The 13,191-nt window shown below is 40.0% G+C and overlaps 1 pseudogene; it reads right to left on the reverse strand.

Annotated features, from left to right (window-relative positions):
• Positions 1 to 506: 506 nt before the first annotated feature.
• LOC123808772 lies at positions 507 to 8,879 on the reverse strand (annotated as a pseudogene).
• Between the last annotated feature and the right edge of the window lie 4,312 nt (positions 8,880 to 13,191).

Consider the following 13,191-nt stretch of genomic DNA (forward strand, 5'->3'; position numbering starts at 1 on the left):
TTGTACCTAGGCTGCTATGAGATTTGCTTTTGCTAAAATTCCCTCACCCTGAATTGAGGCAGCAAATGTTTTCTGCATATCTTTAAAGTAACTTCCTAAAGTCTGTGCTAAACCTCCCAAGTATGGAGTGTAACCAGGTCAACCACTTTTCCCCTTTGTCTGCAACATCCTTCTCTTTGAAGTAATTGGCAACATTCTTTCTTTTGTTATCTGTAAAAGGTAATCACCTACAGTGAACCTGTGCATAGTAAATGAGGACCATCCTCATGTAATATACCCAGAAAAACAATAAAAGCCTGTCCAGGTGGGGGTCGGGGCTCTCTCTCACTTAGAGAGTGGCCATGCCATCCCTTTTTCTCCACAGGACTTCTGTAGTCCATGTGAATTTGTTCATTGCAGCCACAACACATGAATCCTGCCAGCCAAGATCTGCATCACCACCCACAGCAGTCTGCTGCTTCCAGAACGGAACTCTTCCTTCACATCTATCCTGTTTGGATATTCTATCAGCTTACCATGACAACAAAATGGAGGTCCCTAACTGAACTGAGGAAGCTGGACAAGTCTTCTTTGATCTCAGGCTCCTCCCAAGGCCCATGAATGTTTTCTTAAAAAAGTTGCAGACAAATGAGGTAAAAAGGGCAGAGACAGGAGACGAACACCAGTGGAAGGTCAAAGAGGCTGGTTTCTACAACAATGATGGATGCAGGCCTCTTAAATGCCAAAAAAAAGAGTGACTCCCACCCATATAGCTGCAGGGAGTACATGCCTTCAGTTTCTTCTATAACATGGGCCACAGGGCAAAAGTCTGCATGGCAAATTTCACCATGGTGAAGGCATGCAGGAAACAAGACAGGCATGTGTCAAGGTAGGCAGAAGCAAAGATGGCCATGCTCAAGGACAACGTACTGGACACAATGGCAGCATTGGTGCCATAGTCAAAGAAGATGGAGGGGCCTGAGAGCATGAAGACTGACACGGTGTAAGTGGTGCCAGAGCTGACACACTCTCAGGGTCTTCAGTACTGGGGAAAAACCAAATGTGAGACTAATGAAGTCAGCCCACCAGGTTTGCCTGCTGTTTCTCAGCCCTTCACCTCCATCAGTGAAATCAAACAAAACAGCCAGTCAGTGAGGAAGCCAGGTCATCCCAAAAGCCAACCAGAGGCCAGAAGACCCTTGTCCATATACCACCAGATGACCACAAAAAACACAGACACTACATAGCTGCTGAGTCGCCACGCTGGTCAAACATACCACAGCTCGGTATTGATATTTCCCTGCTTAGATTTTTTCCAGAGCTCTTCCAGGAATTGTTGGTCCACATAGTTAATCAGGAAAGGGCTGTCGCTCATACAAGACCTGGTGTTAGTTACAGGTTAGACATACGTTGCCCTTTCCCTCCAACTCAGGCCAGTTCAATTTCCCTTGTAGAAAGAAGTCCATGTGGTTCTCATTCTTTATAAAGTTTTGAAATAAGGCCTCTCTGGAAATTCCATGTTGTGTTGCGGCTGATACTTGCCCACCTTCCCTTGTTTTTAAAGGCAGCAACCCAGGCTAGACCTGCAGTAGATGGGTTTCTTCTGAGGTTTAGCAATCCGGTCAAGCTTCCACCCATGTGGCTGGAAGGGGGCGGCCGCCTGCCTCCTTCCTCCTCTGTAACATTGCTTGCATTTTGCATTATTTTCTGAGAGATTTCCTTAACTATCTTCTAGCTCTTCCACTGAATTTTTCCATGATGGTTTATTATCCATAAAAGTTCCTATTTTTCCCTTTCTTTTTTTTTTGATGTTTTTAAATAAAAGGGAATTATTTTGTGTGTCATGAAAACTGAAGCTATTAATGACTTTTTAAAATTTTTCCTTTCTCCATGTGTTGTTTCTGAGTTGTTATTGTTGTTATTTTTGGTGTTTGTGTATGTGTTTGTAATTTCTTTGTTTTAGTCTTCTTGTTGGAAGCATTCCCCAAATATCTGGTAATTTTATCTGTTCGTATTTAAGAAGCCACTAAAAAACTGATTTGGTTAGAAACTTTGTGTGCCTGAGTGGTCCTTGCTGACTGACGAGTTCTCTGCAACAGAACAAATAGGACTACAGAAACCAACTGCAATACTGTCTCTTAAACTGATCTATTTTGATAAAGGAGAATTCTCCATTCTCTTGTTGTGGGACATTGGCCTGCCCACCAGTCTAGTGTGCAGCCTTACATATATCATGTATTTACAGTTCTTCATACATGGGATCATACTGTGCATAATGTTTTCTACAATGTGTTTTTCATCTAACAGTACGATGGGGACCCCAAAAACAGGGTTTATTTATAAAAAATTGTGTATTTATTTTTACATATTTATACTTCAGTCACCTTCAAAGTACCCTCCATTTGACGCAATACACCTATTGATAATTTTCCCACTGCTCCAGTTTTTGAACTTGTCAATTTTGATGCCTTTTTGTGTTTCTGCCTTTTTTCTTTTTTCGTTTCACCTCTTCCATATCAGCAAAATGTTTCCCTTTGAGGACTTTTTTCATCTGGGGAAACAGACAAAGAAAGCCACTTGCGGCATCAGGTGAATAGGGAGGGCGGGGCATGGGGTCATTATGTTTTTGATCAAAAACTGCTGAACACTCAGCACAGTGTGGGCAGGTGTGCTTGTAAATCACCCATCCTGAAATGGGCAAACTCATTAAAAGAGTCTTCAAAAAAATTCACTGAAGCCGACCGCAACCTCTCACAATAGTGCTTGCTGGTACACTGATACAGATGAGTTCCTAGAACAGCCACTTAGTGGGGGAAGCCTGTGCTACAAGGGGCCTGCCCTTCAGAAGATAATTCTGGGGTTTTCTGAGGTTCCCCCTTTGTACATATTAAGACATCTTTCCATTTCTGTGTGGATAGGAATGCATAGGAATATAAAATGGATGCTCAGAATTTCATATTATGTATGAGCCATAATTTACTTAAATTATTTCTAATTGATGGGCATTTGGGTATTTTTTCTATAACAACATTGCAATTGTGTCTTTATTTTTCTGTACTTGTGCAAGAATATCTGTACAATTATTAGAAGTATAATGGTTGGATCAAAGGGTGTAAATATTTAAAATTTTTACAGATATTATCAATATTGCCAAATTACTCTCCAAGAAGATTATACCAATTCATACTACTTCCTATTTATATTCTCGACAATTCTGGGTATTGTGAAACTTTTCCAACTTTGCGTTTTAACGGGACTTTCACATGTAGATCTAATTCCAGTTATAACATGTACTTCTTTATTAGTGAGGTTGAATAACTTTTACTATTTTTATTAGTCATTTGCATTTATCTTAATATAAACTTTTTCTTTGAATTCTTTGTACATTTTTGTATTGGGTTATTACTCGTTTTTATTGAATTACTCAATTCTTAGGTGCACTGAAGAAATTAGGACTTTGTGTATTATCTACTCTTTGACTTTTTAAACTTTCTAGTTTTATTAGTTTCCTAATGGAAATTTTACATTTATATGTATTTTTTACTTTATGGCTTGAGTTTTATGTGAGTTTTTGAAAAGCCTTCCTTACTCTGAGATGACAAAAAATCGTTCACTGTGTTTTATCAAGTGTTTCCTGCTGGTTGTTATTATACTGAGGCACCACACAAGCAGTCTTCCGTTGTTAGAACTTTGTGTTGCTTCCCCACTTTCTGGAGGCCACGCCCTCTGGTTTTGTTCCGTACTTCCTGAGAAACTGAAAAACAATAGGTCAATGCATTTTTTATAGAGGCTTTAAGGAAATATGTAAAAGTTTCTTTTCTGGTTTCAAGAATCTCAACTCATTTAACCACATTTCATTTCATTTTTTGATTCATTTTTGTTATTCTACTCTCAAACCCTCCCTGGCATTTAACACGTATGTTAAAATGACAGTGCCCAAACTTGGCACAATACTTTCAGGGTGTGACCAATTCTAAGTTTAGCAGAGGGATACTTTCCTAGCTCTTGGATGTCATAGACCTATTAATATATTTCACTATCACAGTTAGCTCTATGAAAACAGCCACACTGTATTGCTGACTCATTCTCAGCTGGTGGTCCCATGCTATCAAATTCATAGGACTAGAAATAATGTCTAAGTGTTAGGTGAAAGAAAAAAGATTCAAAATGATCCTGGAATTTTGGAACACTGGGCCCAAAGATGAAACTTAGAAAGAAATGAAAAGTTTTGCATTTAATGTGAAAAAAAAAGACCAGATAGAGATGATTTCACTTAACTCTTAAAGTTGGAAACATTTTAATTTACTGTAAACTTAATATCATTGACAATGTGAAACAGCTGCCAAAAAGAATTCTGACAGGCAAAAAAATTGATGACTGTACACAGCCTCTCCTCTCCATCTTTCAGTGAAGGAAAGCTCTTTCTTGGCAGGGTCAGTTCCTTGGCCTTTTAAAGAGATGGGTGGAGTGGGTAAGAGAAAAGAGGTTTGATTGAGCTATTGGAAAAGCTGGAGAGATGCCAAAGATGAAAGAGGAGGCACTAATAAGCGCTGGCTAAGAGAGAGAGTTTGGGAAGTTTATGAAAGAGAGAAGAGAGAAAGAAATTTGACTAGCTGCTGTGACAAGGGAGGTTTTTAGATGAGAAAAGAGGTTTTAAAGGAAATGTTGTCATGTGTTATAAATATTGAGTCACTTTGTGTGTTTTAAGAGACCTTAAGTAAAATTTTAATATTTTCCACTCATTTTAGACGTCTAGAATGTGTCTTTGTATGGAACCTTGAGCTGAGAAACTGTCACAGAGTATCTGAACTGTATACAGTTTACAAAATCCTTTGTCACATCAAAAGAACTATGGTGTTCACTGTAATAAAGATGGCAGTCATGTCATTTGGTCACCTTCAGCCCTGGGTATCACATTTTGCTAGGGCTACCATCACCAAGTACCACAGAACGGGTGACATAAATGATAGAAATTTATTCTCTCACATTTCCGAAGTCTAGAAGTCCAAGATCAAAGAATTGACAAGATTGTTTTCCTTCGAGGCATCTCCCCTTGGTTTGTAGATGGCCATTTTCCAATGTCTTTATGTGGCCCTCTTTCTAAGTGTGTCAGGTGTGTTATCTCCTCTTTTTATGAGACAGTTGTATTGGATTAAAGCTCACTGTGATGGACTCTGTTTAACTTAATTACCTCACTAAGACCCTATCTCCAAATAACAGTCTGATTCTGAGGTATTGGGGTGAAGACTTCAATGAGAGTACACAATTCAGATAAAATCATAAGACCACTGACAAATTCTATTTTTATCCTCCTTTTTAGATCCCTTTGATTTTTTTTTGCTGATCTTGCAGGATTCTACCCAAGTTCTTATAATTTATTTAAAAAAAAAAAACAGAATAGTCTCAACCTTCTTTAAAAGATTTTATTTATTTATTTTTAGAGAGGGAGGGGAGGGAGAAAGAGAGAGAAACATCAATGTGCGGTTGCTGGGGGCCATGGCCTGCAACCCAGGCATGTGTCCTGACTGGGAATCGAAACTGTGATGCTTTGGTTCTCAACTTCTTCATTAAATTATTGTTAAAATCAGTAAATTCGCCTGGCTGATATTGATGCTTACTATTTCTATCCCACTCAAAAATTTTTAGAATCTGCTGGTTTGTTAGATATATGCAAAATGATACATAAATTGGTCCTTTACATATTATATATATAGTATCCAAACACACACACACACATACTCAAAAAGAAACAATTTTTTTTTTCTGCAAAATGAAGCCAGTGGATCAGAAAACCTGTGAAGTCTCTCACAGTCGCCAAATCCTACAACTCTAGTTCAAGGACAATAAAAGTATACATTGTTAAGTATAACTTTTAAATATTGGATATGTGTTATAAATAACGGGCATGCAGGAAAGCCAAAGGTCAAGTTAGGAATTATGAGAGGCTTTCTTAAAATGTGCATGGACAATTGAAAATATCTTGGAGGAAAATCCTTTAAGTCTGATCGCTAACCTAGAATTCAGCCTTCAGAATCATAACTCACACTGATGACAATTCAGGCTCCCACTTTCAATTTTTTTCCATAACCACTGTTTTCTCTCATAGTTGTGTATGGTTAAAAACTGTCTGAGGACAATTAAGTTTGTACGCTCATGTCCTGCTGTACATTTCATATCTCTTTAAAGCTGGATGGAAAAACACATTATAGTTCCCATTTTCTTCATTTATAGTTTATTTTACTTTACTGTTTTTGCAGAAATAGTAACATTTAATCAGCATTAACTGATTGACCATGTATTTAAGCAAAGAAGAGTAGATAGTAAACTTCTGCAGTACACAGATAAATATCAGAGCTTGACAGTGCTTTACACATTATATTTATTCATATTTCCAAGCTCATAAAGAAATCTATTCATATGCTTTTCAACAAGCCAGGATTATATAGTATATCTGCCAATCCCTAAAATTAGTTTTTTAAAATACCTTGTAAAAGTCAGAAAATATGGTTCATCTCTTTGAAGGTTAAAGACAGGCTAATACGTTACTTTTCTTTAAAAAAAAAGATAAGAGCTATCAGGCAAAAGTTGTGAAAATGTAGCAGTAATACTTAGAGGTTGGCTTTCTATAGTGAATTATTACACTTTGAAAGACTTTCATATACTACCCAGGCTCATTTATGACATCAAGTTAAAATCATTTTAGCAGGAAAATTTAAAAAAAAAAACATTTTCTGAGGGTGGAAAAGAAGTATATTGGATTTTATCTGGTTATTAAATTCAAAAAGTGCTTTGTATTAAGAAAGTGGATATTGTGCCCAGCATTAACATACTCTATTTAGAAAAATTACATTGTTATTCATATGAAAACAGATGTTGGCCCACATAAAGTTAAATACCTTCACAGACCTCAACATGTGTACATGAAATTACAGAAATTAATTATAGTTCAAGCAAAGATTTGACTGCTCTTCTGTTTTATAGGGAGTATTTGAGTTATCTATTGCTGCATAACAAACAATCCCAAAATTTAATGGCTTAAAATAAAGCTTGGCAAACCCTTTTTATAAAGGGCCAAATAGAAATTTCTAGACTTTGTAGACTATACAATCCCCATCAAAACTACTCAAATGACTGTTTTAGCTCAAAAGAAACCATAGATAATATGTAAAAAAATGAGTGTGGCTATGTTCTAATAAAACTTTATTTACAAACAGGCAGTGAGACAGATTTGGCCCACAGGTCATAGTGTTTTGACTTCTGGTTTATTAAGGCTTATAATTCTATGGACGGGTATTTTAGACAGGGCTCTCAATGGGGATGACTTGCCTCTACTCTTCTTGGTTGAATGGGTTGACACGTGTGTTATTGGCAAGTTGGCTGGGGGCAGAATGGTCATGATCGGTCTCAGGTAACATGTCTGGCAGGTGACTGTGGCTGTTGATTAGGCACCCCAGGTGGCCTCCACATGGGCCTCTGTAGTAGGCTAGCTGAGGGGCTCTCACGTGGCAGCTGTTTTCAATGGGGCTAAAGCAGAGACATCAAGACTCCTGAGGCCTCAGCCAGGAAGAGTAAAAATGTCACTTCACCATATTCCGTTGGTCAAAGTCACAAGGCTGGTCCAGATTTAACAGACTCTACTTCTTGGTGGGAGGAGTTGCAAAGAATTAGTGGCCATTTTAAATTCACTACATGGAGTAAATTCCGTCAAAAGAGTTCTATTAATTCCTGTAAGACTTTCACCAAGAACCTTTTGACTTTGAAAAACCTGTCAAAACCTCATGTATTGTGGGCGCAGTTCTCATGGTAAATCACACAGCCACAACTTAAAGAAGAAATAAAAATAAATCGCAATTTTCATTCAAACTATTTTGACATTTTTGTGAAAACAAAGCAACTATGAAAATAAAAGAGATCTTTTAAAGGCTCAGAGTGAAATGATATAATTTTTATTTTTAAATAAGGTACTTGGTCAAAAAGGTCAGTTGAAAAGGAGATAGTGAGGGAGAATACGGAAGGTAGTAAACAGGGATGGTTAGAATTTTGATCCTTGGAAGTAAAAAGATTATTCCTTTGGAGTGACTCCTTTTGTTTTAGGAAACTCCCCTCAGTGGGTCTTTAGTTACATTTGATTAAGGTTAGTCCAAGCTTCTCCTCTGTAAACTTATGCTCTTTAACTTTCTAATTAAAAATATTTTGTTGAGAGGTTTTTCATCCCACTGGTTTTAGCATTGTTTTTTTCTCAATTATTATTATGATTGTCAAATAGTGATTTTCTAAAATTCCATCATTTTTTCTATATTTACTAGTTATAAGGGAAATCTTTCTCATTTGTTTATGTATATCAATGTGGAGTCATGAATTCCTATTCAATTTAATTTTATAATTCTTATTATTGTTACTGATTTTGATGATCAAATTGTCCCAAGTTTGGCCAGTGGGAGTCTTCAGAAATTGGCAATTCTGTTCTTTTAATGTGCTCATCATTTCTGAATGCTTTCTTACCTTCTGACACATGATATTTCAGGCTCATCTTGTACATTCCCTGCCTCCTCTCTACCTTGTTCCTTTAAATGGAGAATGCAATTTAGAAACCAAGATCTGGATGCCTAGATGTGCTTATTGCTGTTGGGATACTGCTGTTCCCAGGCTATCACAGTGGACAGAGCTAGAAAATGCATATATATTTATATACATTTAAAGCCATATTTATCCCAAGCTATCACAGTGCACAGAGCTAGGGGATGTATACATACTTATATACATTTAAAACCACATTTATCTATCCACCCACCTATTGAAATCCATGAGTTCATTGGTATTGACAATCCAAAAACACAGGGTTCATTCTAGTTTTCTCATTTGTACTTACCTTCTCCAACAATGAGAATCCAGGCAACCATTATCCTCAATATATAGCTGACCTTTGAACAACACAAGTTTGAACTGCACAGGTCCACTTATGTTACAGAACAGAACAAGGGGGGCCTGGAATGATATACTATTATTTAAAAGGCCCCCAGGTCCGTCATGTCCGCTGCCCGAGGAAAGACGTCTCTCAATGCCAGAGATTCGTGAAAAGGAAAGGAAATGTTTATTTAATGCTATACAAACTTAAAGTAGTGACCTAATGTCTTTATCAAAAATCCCAAAGTCCCCCAAAACACCCACAAACAGACACAGCCCTTCCTTCCTTCCCCCTTTGCCCAGTCCAGAGTACCGTATTTCAGGGAAGGAAAACGAAGTCCATGGCTCAGACAGTCCTCTGGTTCTTAGTTAGTCCTCCTTCTTGACTGGGAGACCTCCCTGGGTTCCCGGCACCCTCGGCTGAGTCGCCAGGATCTCTGCTAAAACCAGGTGGTGTTCCCCCCTTCTAAAGCTGCGGGGGTCCCCGCTCTGTCCAGGCCTCGTGGTTCTCCCTTTCAGGGCTGCGGGAAGGGGAGAGTCCCCACTCTGACAAAGCCGCGTGGTTCTCTCTCCTAAAGCAGCACGGTTCTCTCCGGGATGCAGGAGTCTCCACTCCGTCAAAGCCGCGTGGTTCTCTCTTAATGGCCGCCAAGTCTGGGTTTTAAATCCCCGCGGCCAATCTTCCTCTGCAGCCTCATTTCCGACTCCTCCCACACTCGGCTTCACATGCCGGAACTCGTATCCTTCCAGGTTTACTGGGCTGCCATCTTGAGTCTGGGCAGGTGTGGCCCCATGTCCTGGAGCCAATCTTCTCTGAGCTCCCACGCAGGCGCTGTAGCTGGGGGGAGGGGGGGGGCGGGGGGGGGGGGGGACCTGCCCCCAGTCACATCTTTGGTGGGGAAGTTACTTCCATTCCCCTGGCTCAGAGATGATCACAGCTATTTAACATATCTAAGCGACCAGCCAAAGGCTATAGGTATGTTAAATGACCAGGCCAGAGGGTAGCTGCAAGGCTGTTGCTATGCAAAACAGCTCTCAATGGCCTTGCTCCACTTGTCCCTTCCCCCAACCCACACCCTGGGTGGGGGGATGGAGACATCTTAAAATCTCCTGGACACCTTGAGTTCTGGACCCCATTCAAATGCCCATTTGGGGTCCCCCCTCTTGGCTGCACCCTGTAACACTTATACGTGACTTTTTTTCTTTAAATACAGTGTATATAGTCAACTCTTCATATCCCTGCATTTCACATCCATGGATTTAACCAACCATGGACTGAAAATAGGATTTTCCGTCTGCAGTTGGGTATCTGCAATGCTCAGGGCTATAACTATGTTACTGAGAAGCGAGTGGAGTTCTGCTGCCCACTGCCACTCTCTAAGCAAAATTCCAGAGGCAAGTTTTGGTGATAAAGGAAAGGAATCTTTTATTCAAAAGCTACATCATTTTGGAAGTATGGCAAGCTTCTGCCTCAGAGCTCATCCCCTCTAGAACACCCAAAGAAGAATAATCCTTCTACCCTCTGCCAGGCCAGCCTGATCCTAGGCTGCACCCAAAGTTTCTTCTCCCATCCAAAATACCATCCTGTGGGAAATGCAAGCAGCTGTAGCAAGATCATCCATCCAGGCATCCATGAGAATGAGAGCCCAGGAGCCAGTCTCTGCCCTCTTTTTATTTTAAATCTTCTGGCCCATATTTCCACGTGCTCTGGAGGCATTTAGCTTCTCAGCCAATTCCGGTTTAGACTGTTTAGCATTGCCTCAGGCAATCTCCTCCTACAGCCCCTCCCTTCTCCCCCCTCCCCCAACCTCCCCAGTGATCTGATTAGATCTAGTATCAACTAGGCATTGTTCTACTGCATTTTGGGACTTGAACATCTGCAAATTTGGCTATGCTCAGGGGTCCTGGAACAATTTCCCTGTGGATACTGAGGGACTGTAGTTAAGTTTTGGGGGAGTCAAAAGTTATGCACATATTTTCAACTGTGCAGGGGCTTGGTGCCCATATCCCCTATGTTGTTAAAGAGTGAGTATTACTGACGTGTTTGTTCAATAACCCTATGTATAACTACTTTCGAATTGCTGCTGCTGTCCTTCCATGTGAACACTCTTCTCATTCCACTCACACGCTGACACCTTGCTCCAGACTGCCTCCTCCCCATGGGGATGCCCTCTCAGACTGCTCAGGTGCAACACTGTGTGCCAGCCCACCACAACCACTGCTCATCCCCCGGCTCCTAGACGCCTACACAGACTTTTGGGCTAAACCTTGGAGGAAGGAAATGAGCCCTTTTTTTCTTGATTTCTCTCTATTATTTAGATTGGGGCCTATATAAAATATATTTGCATAGCTCTAATACAAAGCTTTAGAAACAGTTTTTATGTGCCTAAACCTACAAACAACTAAGTATTATCAGAACACATGCATTACCAGTGACATAGCTGTTACATTATTGTTATCACTGGTTAATCTACAATATTCTTTTTAATAGTTCTGTTGTTTGGTTGCTATGGTGTTTAGGCTTCCAGATAAATGATCTGCCACTGTAATTATCTTCATGTTTCTTGCCATGCCCACATCCCTCCTGTAAAAGTATCCTATGAAATTCTTAATATTACATAACTGCAACCCTTATAGGAGCCAAGCTGATTAAACACTGACCCAAAGGCCATTAACCTATGATTTGACCAGAATAGAGTTCTGCCAATAACAGATGCTGTTGGTTCCCTGCCTGTATCCCCTCCACAGTCCCTGATCCACATTATGCTGACAGCATCCTGCTGTAAGCACCTGCCACTTTCTACTTAAGGGAAGTAGGGTAGGCTGGGTGTACATGGGTTAACTCTGCCCCATAATCAGCCCCCAGCCAATGACAGATGGGAATGAAAGAACAAATACCCAACATCTTTGCCTGGTTAACTCTGAGGAATATTCTACACTGTCTTCTAGAGTTCTATCTTGGCACAGTTGCACATAGCAGTAACTTGCTCAATAATGAATCCTTTCTTGGCTTCCTTCCCTTCATTGTCTCAATTCCCTGCTTGCTGAAAAGTGCTTCCAGGAACCACATCCCAAGTTAACTATCAGCTCTTGCATTTGTGCCTCCAAGTCAGCTTCTGTGGGAATCCAACCTAAGAAACTGCTCTGATGTCATGATAGTTATCAGCAGAGCCAAAAAGATGTCTTTTCTCAGGTATTTAAATTAGAAAAAGAGTCATCCACAACTTAATAATACTTTCTGAGAAATATGCTGTTAGGTAATTTTGTAACTTACATAAATATGAATCTTATAGCCTACTACACACCTGAAGTTTATGATTAAGCCCATTTTTCTGTAGGGAATGTGGACAAAAAGGGGGTTCTATAGAAAGTAAACTCATAGGGTGATCTTGTGGCAGGTTAGTAAAAATTTAGAAAAATTCCTTGGCAAGTGGAATCGGAAAACTGAGACAGATAGCTGAATAAGGCAGAGTAGTTTACAGCCAACTAACAAATTGCAAGGTCTTATCTTCCCTAACAAAAGACATTCAGGAGCAAATGGTAAACACAGTCCAGACTGTGCAGGGGCAGACCCTAACCCTAACCCTAACCTCAGTCCCAGTTCCTTTCCAGTGAAGGTGAAACTGACCAGAGAATGACCCTGACCCCTCTATACACTCATTTTGATGCATCAGCATATCAAATGATATGCCTGGAAAGATAATGAATATTCTGATTGAGATCTCCCCTAAAATTTCCACCTTTAGAAAACAGATAAAAACCCTTAAGACAAAGGACCCAGCATGCACTCTCCCTTGAGCACACCCATGCCTTCCTCCACCCTCTTCTTTCCTCACCTCCTTCTTTCTTTTCTCGTAAGCTTTAAAACTTCCCAGGAGACTTGGAACCAGGGGAGCAGCAGGGAGTGGTATCTTGTACCTTTTCACCTCTGTACCTTTTATCCTAAGTCCATGCAGCCTGACATAGTTCACTTCTGTTACTGTGGTCTCCTTTTCTGCATGTAGGCAGCTCAGCCTAGGCTTACTCCTGTTGCTGTGGTCTTGCCTCTTCCTTCTTAGGTCCTTCTTTTATTTTACTGTCCCTAGCTTTAATAAATGTACTCTCAAAATCACCTGGACTTGTGTCATGAAATCTTTCCAGCACAAAGTCAAGAACTTACACATTCCAGATGGAACAGTACTGTCCTTTCCAAGGACAATCTAATTATAAATTCCTAGCTGGGCAGGTCATGGTGTGTAGTCACACTCCAGGCATATGACTTCTTTAGTACAAATTTCGTCTTTGCCTTAAGAAAGCCCTATCCATTGT

The sequence above is a fragment of the Phyllostomus hastatus genome, unplaced genomic scaffold, assembly GCF_019186645.2.
Source record: "Phyllostomus hastatus isolate PE091 unplaced genomic scaffold, TTU_PhHast_1.1 phas_scaffold_501, whole genome shotgun sequence".
Lineage (NCBI taxonomy): Eukaryota > Metazoa > Chordata > Mammalia > Chiroptera > Phyllostomidae > Phyllostomus > Phyllostomus hastatus.